The 13,388-nt window shown below is 32.9% G+C and overlaps 1 protein-coding gene across 10 annotated transcripts in view; it reads left to right on the forward strand.

Annotated features, from left to right (window-relative positions):
- Positions 1–13,388, forward strand: part of snu (ABC-type transporter snustorr) — a 415,588-nt gene that overhangs the window by 305,532 nt on the left and 96,668 nt on the right. The gene's annotated exons all lie outside the window — the stretch shown is intronic.

Genomic DNA, 13,388 nt, shown 5'->3' on the forward strand with positions numbered 1-13,388 from the left:
AGTATGATTTTGATATAAATGAACAGTATAACATATTAATAAGTGGAATAGCCGAACATATAATACGATGTTATAATAATAATAATTAATCTCAGGGTTTTTAGGGTTTATTTTATAATGAAAATTACGATGGTTTAAAAATGCTGTATAATCGCGTTTTGTTAACAAAGGCTAAATGTTAACTCACTAAATATAATTCGAATACTCTCTTTTTGTATTCTATTCACATCTGTAAAACTAAAATGTATACAAAACGGTCAGACCACTCAGGTCACTGGTCCATCTTACAGGACTCTCAAAATGCTACATGTTGGGGTTCGCACGCCCTCGTCCTCCAGAGGCGCAGCGTCAGGTGTTGGTTTGTTACAACAGCCTATTTTATTAATTAAGTGTGCTAATTACTAAATTTTAACCACAGTTTTAAAATTAAAACTACTACTTTTATTTAATTCTTATTTTAGCTTCTATTTCGCAAACAGTTGCCGACTTGGAGACTTTTTAAAAACGTACTCACTGTGCTTTAATACCATATATAAAATATTCAGTTATTTAATACTTAATAAGATTATCACATAATTATATTATCATTAGAATTATAATTCAGTTTTTTCATTTATATTTATATTTAATCTGAATTATAAATTTATGTTAGAACTATACTACGCCTAATGTCTTTTTGTGGAACTTCTTCCCTCTTCCATCTTCATTTTTTATAACTTTTCAAAAACAAAGTTCTTCTGATAATTTTAATAGCATATCATTTGGCTATACCTCTATATACCGGGTGTGCCAAAAGAAGCGGAATTGGCGAATAATTTGAGAAATTTACATTGGATCAAAAAACTAAAAAACATGTTTTCAATATTTGTTAAAAATCTATCGAATGACACCAAATACCATTTCACACACCCATCCCCTGGGGTGAGGCAAGGGGCAACTTTGAAATTTTAAATAGGAACCCCCATTTTTTATTGCAGATTTGGATTTCTTTTGCAAAAATAGGTACCTCTTATTCAGTACATTTTTCGAATTGTTGGTAGATGACGCTATAATTGGAAAAAACCATTTATTCAGATACCCTAGGAAAATTATGGAAATGTTCGAATATCGCGAGAAATATACTGTTTAATGAAAAACCAAAAACACCAGTGTTTATTATTTTTTAAAATTCTATCGAATTACATCAAATAGGATTCCTCGCATCCACCCGCTAAGGAGGGGGGGGGGGACTTTCAAATCTTAAATAGAAAGTCCCATTTTTTTTTTATTTCAGATTCAGATTCGACATAGGCGTAAAAACTACATTCAGTACCAAAAAATTTGTTGACTTCTGATCTGTATTTATTTTTATGCGATTAGAGCGTCATCTACCGCGAATGAAAAAAAAAAATCAGATTGAAACTGTATAATTTTTCATGTATAATCCGAATCTGCAATAAAAAAAATGGAATTTTCCATTTAAGATTTCAAAGTTGCTCTCCGCTCCACACCCATCACCAGGGGTAGGGCTGAGGGTCATTGATTTTGCATTTAACAGTGTATTTCTCGAGATGTTAGACTCTTTCCATAATTTTTATAGTGTATTAGAATAAATCGTTTTCTCCGAGTATAGCGCTATCAATCAACAATCCGTCAAAAATTTTTCGAATAAAAGTTACTTATTTTTTCATCAGAAATCCAAATCTGTAAAAAAATGGGGTTCCCATTTATGATTTCAAAGTTGTTGTTCCCTGCCCCACCCAAAGGGGGTAGGGGTAAGGGAAATGTTTCGTTTTTCGGTTACGAGTGGCTTACGAGTATAGCACGATAGTTTGCTGTGTGTTCAGACTACGGTATAAAAGAAAGGACCAGAGCTAAAGTTTGATAACCTGGTTCTACCCAATTTACCGATACTTATATTATTCAGGTAGTCCATTTTAAGCATTCGAATATTTTTGTATAAAGCTTTTTTTTCCCGAGTGCAAGACTTGAAGCGCGTGATAATCAAACATCTTTCGGTTTGATCCAGCAGTTTCCGCGATATCTATTATTATTTATTCTCATTTTTTGGTTTTTTCTTTTATGTTTTATTTTTTTGTGGACTGAGTTTTGAGTTATTACAATTAATTCATAAAATTAATCACCATTGTTTCTACATTAAAATTCCTAAAGGAAAATGTGTAGTAATCTTGATGTAACCTATGGTCCATCGTCTATATAAATCGTTTTTCAATCAAGGTTTAATATAATCAGTGATTGTTGAGTCTCTACCTCTCTCTCTGTCTATTTAGCGAGTCGTTTCTCATCATCTGCGCCCATCTACCTCGCATTTGGTCTATACCATCCCTCCATCTCAGTCTTGGTTTACACCAACTTCTATTTCGTACTGGTAGCGCTGAATCGGTAGATTTAATTTGCTCTTGACGCATGTATAGCCCATCCAAGGCTACCTCTTTTAAATGATAGATATTATATTCCTAGTATTTAGCATTTTTTTATACTTTTCGTATAGCTCGCAATTTTATCGCCTTCTTTGAATACAATTCTCACAGATAGTACCTGTTGTAAAGATTCTCCATATTTCTGACCCATACGTGAGCACTGGTACAATGTTCTACATATTGTTAGTTTGACTTTTTAGTTTTTCTCTTTTATTTTGACATCCAAATTTTGTACAACCAGTGAGACGACGGAAACCACTTCTTTAAGCCTTCGTTTGATGCGTGCGCTCAAATACAAATCGTCAGCGTAAGTCATAATCAGCGTTAACGTATTAAATAATATTGTTTTCTTTTTGTGTAACTGGGCATGTCTTTAGTGTAAAGGAGACTCGCCAGCGTCTTACTTTGCCGTAACACCACATATGTTTCAAAGGTGTCAGGTTTCCTTGTATTTGCACTCTGCAAATAACTTTATTTATAGTTGTTTCTAAATCTTACCAATTTAATAGGAAATATTAAGTTCATTCATGACTTTAATATACTATATAATTTAATTTTTTAAATTACTTTTTACTTAAATCAATAAGAAAATGTTAAATAAAAACGAATTGTTACAACAATTTAGCGGCAAATCTGACTTATATATTTTGTCCATTTATAAAAATTAATAACCAATAAGTCCAAAATAACCAAATATAGTATTCTAACAATACAACGTGTAACTAATTTTTCTTCCTTTTTATAATCATCATTGATCCTTTTTGCTATTTTTATTATTTACTCAACATATTATAAACACATAAAATGGCGTGTTGCATTGCAACGTGTTTTTTTGATTAGCACCAATTGCAGCGACACTGATCACCACATTACCAACTTTCTCACCGGTAAGTAGATGCAATCCAAGGTTGGATTCCGAAAAAAGTATTTCATATATTACACTACTTAAGATGTGGCAATTGTGAGTAAATGACGTTTTAATGTTGTTTATTTCAAACTGGCCCCTGCATAAATTAAAAAAGCAGTTGATGCACTTTACTCTATATCTATATCTATAATATCTATTTGATATTTAAAATAATTTTTGATTTAAAATATGACAATCTTCTTTCTTTCAGATGTTCAGTTTGCCTTCTTAATATCCTTTCACTCTTGTGCCATCCGAGTCAGTTTTTCACTGTTATACTGTTCAGTTTGGATAGCAAACATAAAAAAGGTAGAAACTCATAAAAATAAACCAAAAAAAAAACAAAAATATAATGAATAAGATGCCTAGAGATTTTAGGTATTTTTCCATACACAAAAATTTTGTGTAATTAAAAACTAACCGAGAAACTAATAAAAAATATTGACTGCACGCTGATAAACCGTGTGATATATCTCCTATTTTAAGGGATCAGGTCATGATGAGTTGATAGTTAGACTTAAACAAAGCCAGATATCATATTATAGGCTATACAAACGACGCGCGACGTGATCGTCTTAGTCCACGGAAAATTTAATCATCATCATCAATGGCGCTACAACTCTTCGTGAGTCTTTGCCGCGTTTACTATTGCCTTCTATGTTTTTCGGTCCTGTGCCAGTAATTCCCATTGTCGCACTCCCATTTTCTCTAGATCTCCTTTGACTGCATCTTTCCACCTTTTTCTAGGCCGCCCTACAGACTTTCTTTCCTCTGGCCTTTCCCAGAACACATTGTTTATAAGGCGATTGTCGTTACTGCGTATTACATGCCCTGCCCATCTGAGTCTATTGGCCTTTATATATCTGACTAGATTTTCTTTTCCGAATAGAGACTCTAGCTCGTTATTGTATCTGCCCCTCCATTCGTTTGTCACTCTGTCTATGCAAGGGCCATATATCATCCGAAGAATTTTACGTTCCCACAACAGCAATTTATTTATTTCTCTTTTTGTTAGCGTCCATGTTTCTCTTCCATACGCGACTGCTGGTCGTATTATGGTCTTATATATCCGGATTTTTGTATATCGTAAAAGAAGTTTTGACTTCATTACATGTTGCATTACAAAGAAAGATCTGTTTCCTGCCATTATTCTCGTTTTAACTTCTCGCTCTAATTTGATGTCATTTGTGATTGTTGCTCCTAGATATTTAAATTCTTTAACCACTTCAAAGTTGTGATCATTTATAGTAATGTTTTGCCTTATTCGCTGTCGTTCTTGTTTTGAGACGACCATGTATTTTGTTTTGTCTTCATTTATTTTTAGACCGATGTTTAATGCAGCTTCTTCAAAGCTCGAGAAAATATCCTCAATTTCTAATGTTGATTGTGCTACTGCGTCTACGTCATCGGCAAAGGCGAGTATGATTTTTGCTCGCCGAGCAGTTATGTCTGGTTTGATTTTTGGATATATTTTTCGCATGACATATTCTAAGGCCAGGTTAAACAACAATGGGGACAAAGGATCTCCCTGTCTCAGTCCAGAATTTACGCAGAAAGCATTTGATATTTTTCCCCCTATTCTAACTTGTGCAAAAGTGTTACTTACACACATTTGTGTTACCGCAGCTAGTTTCTTGGGTACACCGAGCTTGATCATTGCCTTCCGTAATGTTGCACGATTAATTGAATCATAAGCCTGTTTGAAGTCTACAAAAATCTGATTTACGTCGTGATTATATCCCCAATACTTTTCAAGCATTTGTCTTATTGTAAGGAAAATTTAATGGCACCGTCAAAAAAGAATGCAACTGGCTTTGACTGTAGTTGCAGAATGGATTGTTTGTAGGGTGTGGCATAAGCCTCCAGAAGTCCCAAATAATGACATTTACCACAAAGATAAATTGAAGGGGAATAAATTTTAGTTAGGCGAGGAAAATCAGTCGTGGCTTGAAATCAGCAGATAAAATGATTGATCGACAAAGCCGTGACATCCTTAATAGTAGCTAGACCCACTTATGAAAAATATGGGGTACAAAACTAGACAAGTTACTTTAGAATTTAAAACGTGGCAGTTAAACAAAGAATTATATAGGCATCAGTGGTACGGTATCCAAAGTGTAGCAAAAAAATACAAATCTTAACGTAAGCAAGGTGCAAAGACTTGTTCCTTTTCGAAAAACAGGAACTTAGTAAGTAGCTCCCCAAATGACATCTACCTACGAATGGGATGCGGCAGAGGAAACATATCATCCGGGCTACAGAGTTAGACCTGACACCAAGACATTTATAAACCTGCAGGAAGGTCAGATGTAGGAATATAAAGTTGTTGTGGAAATGTAAAAATTTCCACTCCATCAGTAGAATTTACCTCTATTCTTCAGGGATAGACTTATACAATCTTGAATTGGTCAATATAGGATAAGTATCTTGACCTAACTAACTTGATAGACTTTTGAACTTAAGCAGATTAATCAATATACAAGGCTAGTGTAAGAATTTTGAGCAAACTTACTGTATATGACCATAAATAGACTGGGGTAACATAATACTTCTATGAAGACGACGGTCAGCTACAAATCACTTCGGTTGAGAAAACACAGAAAATGATGATTTATAAAGTACTTCGGTCCGGAGTCGGCTTTAGTAATGTAAAAAAGTAAGAAGAATAAATCGTTAGTTTTTTTAATAAAATATTTTAAAAATAATTAATTTGGCTAAGTAGATGCACTTCTTACGTTTACTTTATTCTGAATAGCATCGATGTACGAGCTACATTCTGGCCAGAAATTTTCCAAGTGTAGTATAAAATCTAATTTAGATCTGTGACTTTGAGTTGGAACTGACTGGTGAGTTAAGTCTGCAATAAGTTCACTTACTGGTCCCTACCGCAAGATGTAAAATGCTAAAAAAAACTTAACCATGTTAAGTTCTGTTAGATATAAGCCATATTTCAGTTTTGTTTTGATATTTGCGATAAGCAATATATGCATCACCGTAGCATTTTTTTTTCTAGTTTAAAGCGAATTTTATACGTTTTACTTTTGCAAACGAACGAAAGTGATCTGAAAAGAACGGCACCGTTATTTATTTTTTCTTATTACCACTTATTTCCCACTAACTTTTGTTTATCATTTCAATGTTCAATTTAATGTCTAACAGTTCAAGCGATATATTCATATTGTTACTAAAAAGCCATAAATATATCCAAGGCAGTTTATAATCTAACAGGAAACAAATCTTAAAAAACTCATTAGAATACAAAGAACATTGCTTCCACCCCCATTGTATGAACTAATTAGGGAATACTTTAAAAATATTAATCAGTCTTTTGTTATAGACTTTTTATATAATTTAGCATCACTTAAATAAACATGGAAAATGTTTTAAAGACGAACAATGAACAAAATCCCATTTGCAGAAAGAAGGGTCATCCTTTTCTTAATGTTTTTTTTATTCCTATTAATTTTTTTCTCAGATTCATATAATGTCAAATAAAAATTTCCAAGTATGTACTAATGTCGCCAACTATAGTAGAGTATCAAAATTATAGACACTACATTTTGAGAAATGATAATTAGATGTTAACGAAAACACTGAGGTTAGGCTGTGATTATAGAAAATAAACTTCTATAATAATAATTTACATACAGTAAAATAGTCATAGAATAAAGGACTTGTTAAAGTATTTCATAAAACATGGCAATGCTCACCAGTAGAAAAGAACACTAGATAATCAAAGATATATCACTCAATCTGGATACACACTATTCACACAGTATATAACTTATATTTTTTTATGTATTTGAAACATAACTACGAGATGCTTATTTAGCTTTTAAAAATTAGTAACTTATGTAGGAATTATAAAACATGTACCTACGTGTTTTAATTTGACATGTATGTAAATAAAATAACTTACCTATTATATGAGGTAATATTGACAAAGTAGTTCGACATCCACAAAAGCTCAAAATATTAACTTTTTTCTGACGAGAACTCGTCGGACACATGAAGAACTAATGCAATCATTATTAGTCACATTGATAATAAAGGTCCAACGGAAATATCCACTTTAGTGTGTAGATCCCACATTCTGCTTATTAGACTTACCTTCACCTTTCTAGTATATGTAATTGCAATTTTTCCATGGGTCTGGCGTTAAGTTTTTTGTAGCAGTACCTGACAGGCCTTTCGCATCATCCATTTTAAAAGTTAAGTTTTGCCTCGCTATTAAATTTTTTATTTGAGCCCATATAAGTTAAATAGGATTTAGCTCACAATGATAAGAAGGGAGACGCAGAACAAAATATGCTTTAACTTTTCACGAGCAAGTTCGTCGATAACATATTTTTTGTATTTGGGGATATGTCTTCTTGTAAGATTTAATAATTCTACTTTTGACATATTATCATCGAATGATCATCGATATTTCTTTGATCGAACCAATTCATGAGGTCAGCTTTCCCTTAGGAAGTTGTTATTTTTTTTTGCTGGTGTTTTTAGACCCAATGATAACCTTTCAATAAAGTCTTGTCGACGGTTTCTAACTTCAAAATCTTGCCACACCTTTGAGACAGTGTGGTTTTGATTCAGCCAAGTTTTGTCTAAATAGAAGGTTTTACCTTCTTTTCTTCACGACGATAATTTTTTTTAGGTAATGTCTCCGTCACAAAATATTAATATCATCTCTTTCTATAAAAATACTGTTCCTACATCTCATATATTGAATGTTCATTTGCTTTAATGTTCGTTATACTACACGTCGTGATATTTTGGGTATCAACTCGTCTTAATTTATTTCGGCTGCAAAATTTTTTAAGGAAGGAACTTTAATTCGAAAAATGAAAGCATGGAATTTTCTCATAGCATACTCATTATATTCTTCAAGCTGAATACGTTTTTTTACTATGGTATCAATTTTTTTAACAGACGTATCCGACTAACTTTCACGTTGTTTAAATTATTAGAATTATGTGAACCCTTTTTGTTAACACTTTAGTCCAATCGCTACATATAGTTACGGCGTCATTAACCAACATATTTTCATTCCTTTCACAAAGTCCGCAATCATACAATAGTTTTTCCATTAAAAAAAAAATTGACCGACGACGTTTCCTTTGACTATTTTCGCCTTCCATATTTTTCAGAACTCTTTAAAAACTTATTAACTGCCGGTTAACTATAGTACTGATATATTTCAGTAATAGCAAGAACAAAGGCATTATCAATAAATCAGTTGTTGATAAACAATATAATGGTAATTCCCAAAAAATTAAAAAAGTAAAATTGTATTTGGACTAAAGCATCTATTCTATGCTTAAATGTAAAGTTTGAGTCTTGATAAAATCAATGATTTATTAAGGTTTTGGAGTGATACATGTCGCTCAGGTATTGAGGTGGTACTACAATCTGGAAACTTAACAAATATTCTACTGATAAGTCATGTTGAAATAAATAGTATTTCAGCCAAAGCCTAGCAAAATAAAAAATCATTATGTATTGGTAAACTGGGTAATCCACGCTGGGCGCCAGATACCTTGGAGATCATTGCTTAAGGACCAATGTCGTTATCGTATTTGTGTTTAGCGACCTCCAAAACTCAAGAGTTATGACTGACAACAGAACAACAGTATCTTGTTCTGTGGAAATAAAAGAACAGTCCAACGGCACTAAGGTCTCAATCTGCCTACTCCTCAGTGTCGAGTGACACGGAACTATATCCCTCTTGATAATGGCTTCAAAATGGAAGCCGAAACGTCGAGTTTTAAATTCTCAACGCAGTTCTTTCCGAGAACTTTTCATTTATCTGATCGCGTAAATTTATCTGAACGTTTCATTCGCCTCTACGGGCGAATTATTCCTACTAAATCTATTTCTAACCTTGTTACACGCAAAAACCGTCTTCTCTGTGACCTTGCTTTTCTTAAATAGTGTCATGACCATTAAGTTATTTCAAAATCTCTTCAAATTAAACACCACGATAAATTTTCATCCATTTCCAAAATTCTTTTTCGCTTTTTCGAAATTCAATTCATTCCACCCGACGCAACTTAGAGACCACAAATTCCCAACTTTTTAAAAAATACAATCACATCCACTCTTTCAATATCCATTCATTATTATGAGATACTTTAGATCATCTTTTTCACCAAAAAACCCAACACATTTCTGACAACAAAATCCAAACCCAAAAACACAAACTGGACCAACTTATCTGTCAGCAAAATCCAGAGCCCATTTCGAATTAACAATCTTCTGCTGTTGTTCGCAATTTTTCAGATATTTACATCATCCGATTCAGCTACCAAAGCCCTGTCAAAAGGCTTTAATTTTTCTGTCACTCCTCTTTCCATTCCATCTGATAAAATTATGTGTCAAACTGAAGAAGCTATTTCTCATCTTTCTTCCGACCAAGCCAAGACTTCCGACCAAGCTAAGTTGCCATACAAGATGTCGCCCCCAACCGTCAAATATCGGTCTTTCAGAAAGACGCGCCCTCAAACAACTTTATAACAACCCTGTCAATGTCATCCATCCTGACCACAAAGACAATGCCACCGGCATTCTCAACTCTTCTAATTATTTCGACAAAATGATCAAACTTCTCAATTTCACAGAATACAAACGTCTCCCAAACGATCCTACCACCTATCTGGAAAAAAACGACCAAATCCATCATAAATAAGTCTACTCTACCTTCAGACATAAAAAAATCTATTATACCCAGAGAAAAATCATCCCGAATCTCAAGAATATACGACCTTTCAAAAATCCATAAGCCCAATAATATCTACTAGCGGACCAACTCGACATCGAGTTTTTTAAATGAAATTTTTATTTTGCGAGAAAAATTATGAGATCAATGCAAACAATATAAGCAAGAATATACATAACATTCATCAATAATAATGCAAGTAAAAAGTGTATAAAATATCACGAAATATTTCGTCGAAAACAATGTTTTTTGTTACTATGTTATCATTTAGCAGTTAATTTTGCATGCTGATCACGAATCCGGTGTCAGATTTGCTCTATCTTGACGTTTTATGCGCGTTTCGGGTCACTTCCGGTGTCGGATCGCAACCGGAAGTACATATTTGGATTCGTCTCGACGAGACCTTTCGATCCATATATACATTGTGGGGTCTAAAACTTAAAGTAAATTTTAACTTCCAGTCATCTCAAAACCGGAAGTGAATTTTTGTACCAAAAGTATATCTTGACAATCTCATACGTAATACTAATAATATTCCAAAAAAATATTTTAATTATCTAATATGATTTTTGAGTAAAGTGGTGGACAAGAAAAGGGCTTAGCGTTTTAGTATATAAGATCGTCAATGCATACAACTGCTCCACTCAGGAATTGGCAAAACATTTCGTCTTATCCTTACAATCATTACCCGAAAACGCCTCATACTTTATCAAAAATCCTTGTCATGTCACTCGACACTGAGGAGTAGGCAGATTGAGACCTCAGTGCCATTTGACAGTCACCAGTCACCACGTCACCAGTGAGGGGAGTAGACAAATTGACACCCCGAACTTGAACGGAACAATATCACTCTTGATAATGGGAAGTTAATTTTGCTTATTTCCCTAGAGTATACATTGGTGCTACGGTGACTACACAGACAACAGTGTAAAAGTTTTTGTCACTTTCATGAAGAAAATCAAGCGTTGACAAAAGGAGGTGTCAAATTGTTGGCTAAAGTTCTATGCTATAAGATTGACTTGCTTTGTATGCTGGAATATCTGCCACTGACGTCGACGTAACGTTTATTTCATTTTTATCTTCATAGTTTTTGGATTCTATTCAATATCAAAATTTATGTCAAAACACTTCTCGAATTTATACCTTTTTTGATAGTTTTTTACACGAATATATGCTTGATGATTCTTTTATTTTAGCTTATAGGATAATGGTGGTACCGTTTTGGTTGACTTGTAGTATTTTACATAATTTTTCGATTTATCTTCCAAAAATCAATTGCTAGACCACCGGGAACATCTACCTGATGGGTATATGTTTTAATGATGCCTAATAAGTATTACGCTATTTACAAAAACAACCATTTAAGTGCTTTCCTTTTATAGCAATCAGTTGATGACAAATCGGGTCCAAGGTTAAGAAACTACACTACAGTATAAAGATTTATACAATTAAATTCAGGCTATTGCACACTTTATGATAACGATGAAAAAGTGCTTTGTTTATTTAAAGTTTTCAAACGAACAGGTAGTTAAAATATATAAAATCAAAGAACAAAGCAATAGATCAATCAAAAATGTCAGAACCAAAGTTGGGATTTTATTTAATTTTATGCAAATTACATATTTTGCATAAAATTAAGCTTTAGTGCATATTTTTAGTTTCTGTAGTTCCAGTTTATAAATAAATGGGTAGCAATAAAAATGGATGAACAAGCTTTCAAATCTCTTTACCTGCTTAATGGTTGGGAATTTTAAACCGAAAGGGAAGAAAAAAGAAACAGTTATTTATTTATTACGCCTTTTCCTTTAAAATAATGTAAGTATTTACTTAGAAATAATATTGGAAATTCCGGTAAAATTAAAAATATCATCATCATCATCATCATCTTAACCGTTCAATCCTATCGAAATATGGAAAAATCTGAGGCATATATCAATCCTGTTTTAAGGCGGATTACTCCTTTTTACTTTATTTCTTATAAATAAATATGTGTGGTTCCAACGTTGGTTATTTGCTTCCACCCTTTTCAATTTCGGGTACACGTAAACTCATCACCAATTACCATAAATACCCTCGTACATAGTACAAACTCATCACCGCCATAAAAGTAGGGTTTTCAAAATAGACCCTAAGAGATTGGTAAACTGATCACTGGCCTACCTGCACCCCGGATCAGGTATAGACCAGAAAATCCCAGCAAACGGCTAGTTTTTGGTAATTTCACAGAATAATCCAAATCCAGATGGTCTTAAATGCAACTGCAATTTATTGGTTTTTATTTGGGAATTCCACAAAATTCTATTGATAGCTACCTAAAATCATGCGAAAAGAAAAATTTCTCTTCATTTGCCCTTGTTTCTTCAACATGGATAGTGAACTGCTAATTGATTACGTCCTGAGCCAACGCGGACAAAAAATAATGGTTATCAATAATTTCAAATTTCAATTGCGAAAGACTCTAAAAAATCGAATTGCCTTTTGTGGACTTGTGCGACGAAAGGGTGTATGGCTAAATGTCATACAACTGGTGAGTAGAAATTTTATACCGTTTTTGTTTAGTTGTTTCGCACTGGTTTTCGCGAATCATCCTGATCAAACAGAAAAAATCAGCGTAATTAAGTTCTTTAAGTTAACTAGGCATAATATTACTTTGTTGCTGTAGATTACCTTTTCTGATAATACATTTTGAGATTTCTAATTAAATTGTTAAAGTCACATTGTTATATATATATATATATATATATATATATATATATATATATATATATATATATATATATCCTGAAAAAGCGATAAACGCTTGTAGTCAACGCTGATCAGTTAGACTACAAAACACAACTATTTGGGTGTGCAGCTGAAGATAGGACAAAGAAGTAGTCTTTTTAGTCTACCAAGCTTTCGCAAATCTTTATTTGCATCATCAGGGTGCTACAATAAACAATATTAGTACAAATTACAGAATAAAAATTATTTTGTATCTTACACTAATAATTGAGGTTAGTCATCATGATGTTTATAAAATAACTAACCAAAAAATGTAAAAAAATTGCTTTTAAAAGCACTCTAATTGTGGGATCTTTGTACAAGTCATTGAAAGATAAAGTACAGGAAACTGTACTTAGCATTTTGATGCATTCTGTCACAATAAATGCATTGCTGATTACTTCAAATTTAAAAATTTCCGCCAATGATGAAATAAAATGTAAAGCTTTGCACGTGTAAAAAAATAAGTTTCCTTCGACTTCAATGCACTAATAGCACACTCAAGTTTTCAGCTTTTCCTATTTTTTAGACATTTTATATTTACTTCCTGTCCAAAATCGTCTATTATTTTCAAGATAGTTAA

The sequence above is a fragment of the Diabrotica undecimpunctata genome, chromosome 3 (genome assembly GCF_040954645.1).
Source record: "Diabrotica undecimpunctata isolate CICGRU chromosome 3, icDiaUnde3, whole genome shotgun sequence".
Classification (NCBI taxonomy): Eukaryota; Metazoa; Arthropoda; class Insecta; order Coleoptera; family Chrysomelidae; genus Diabrotica; species Diabrotica undecimpunctata.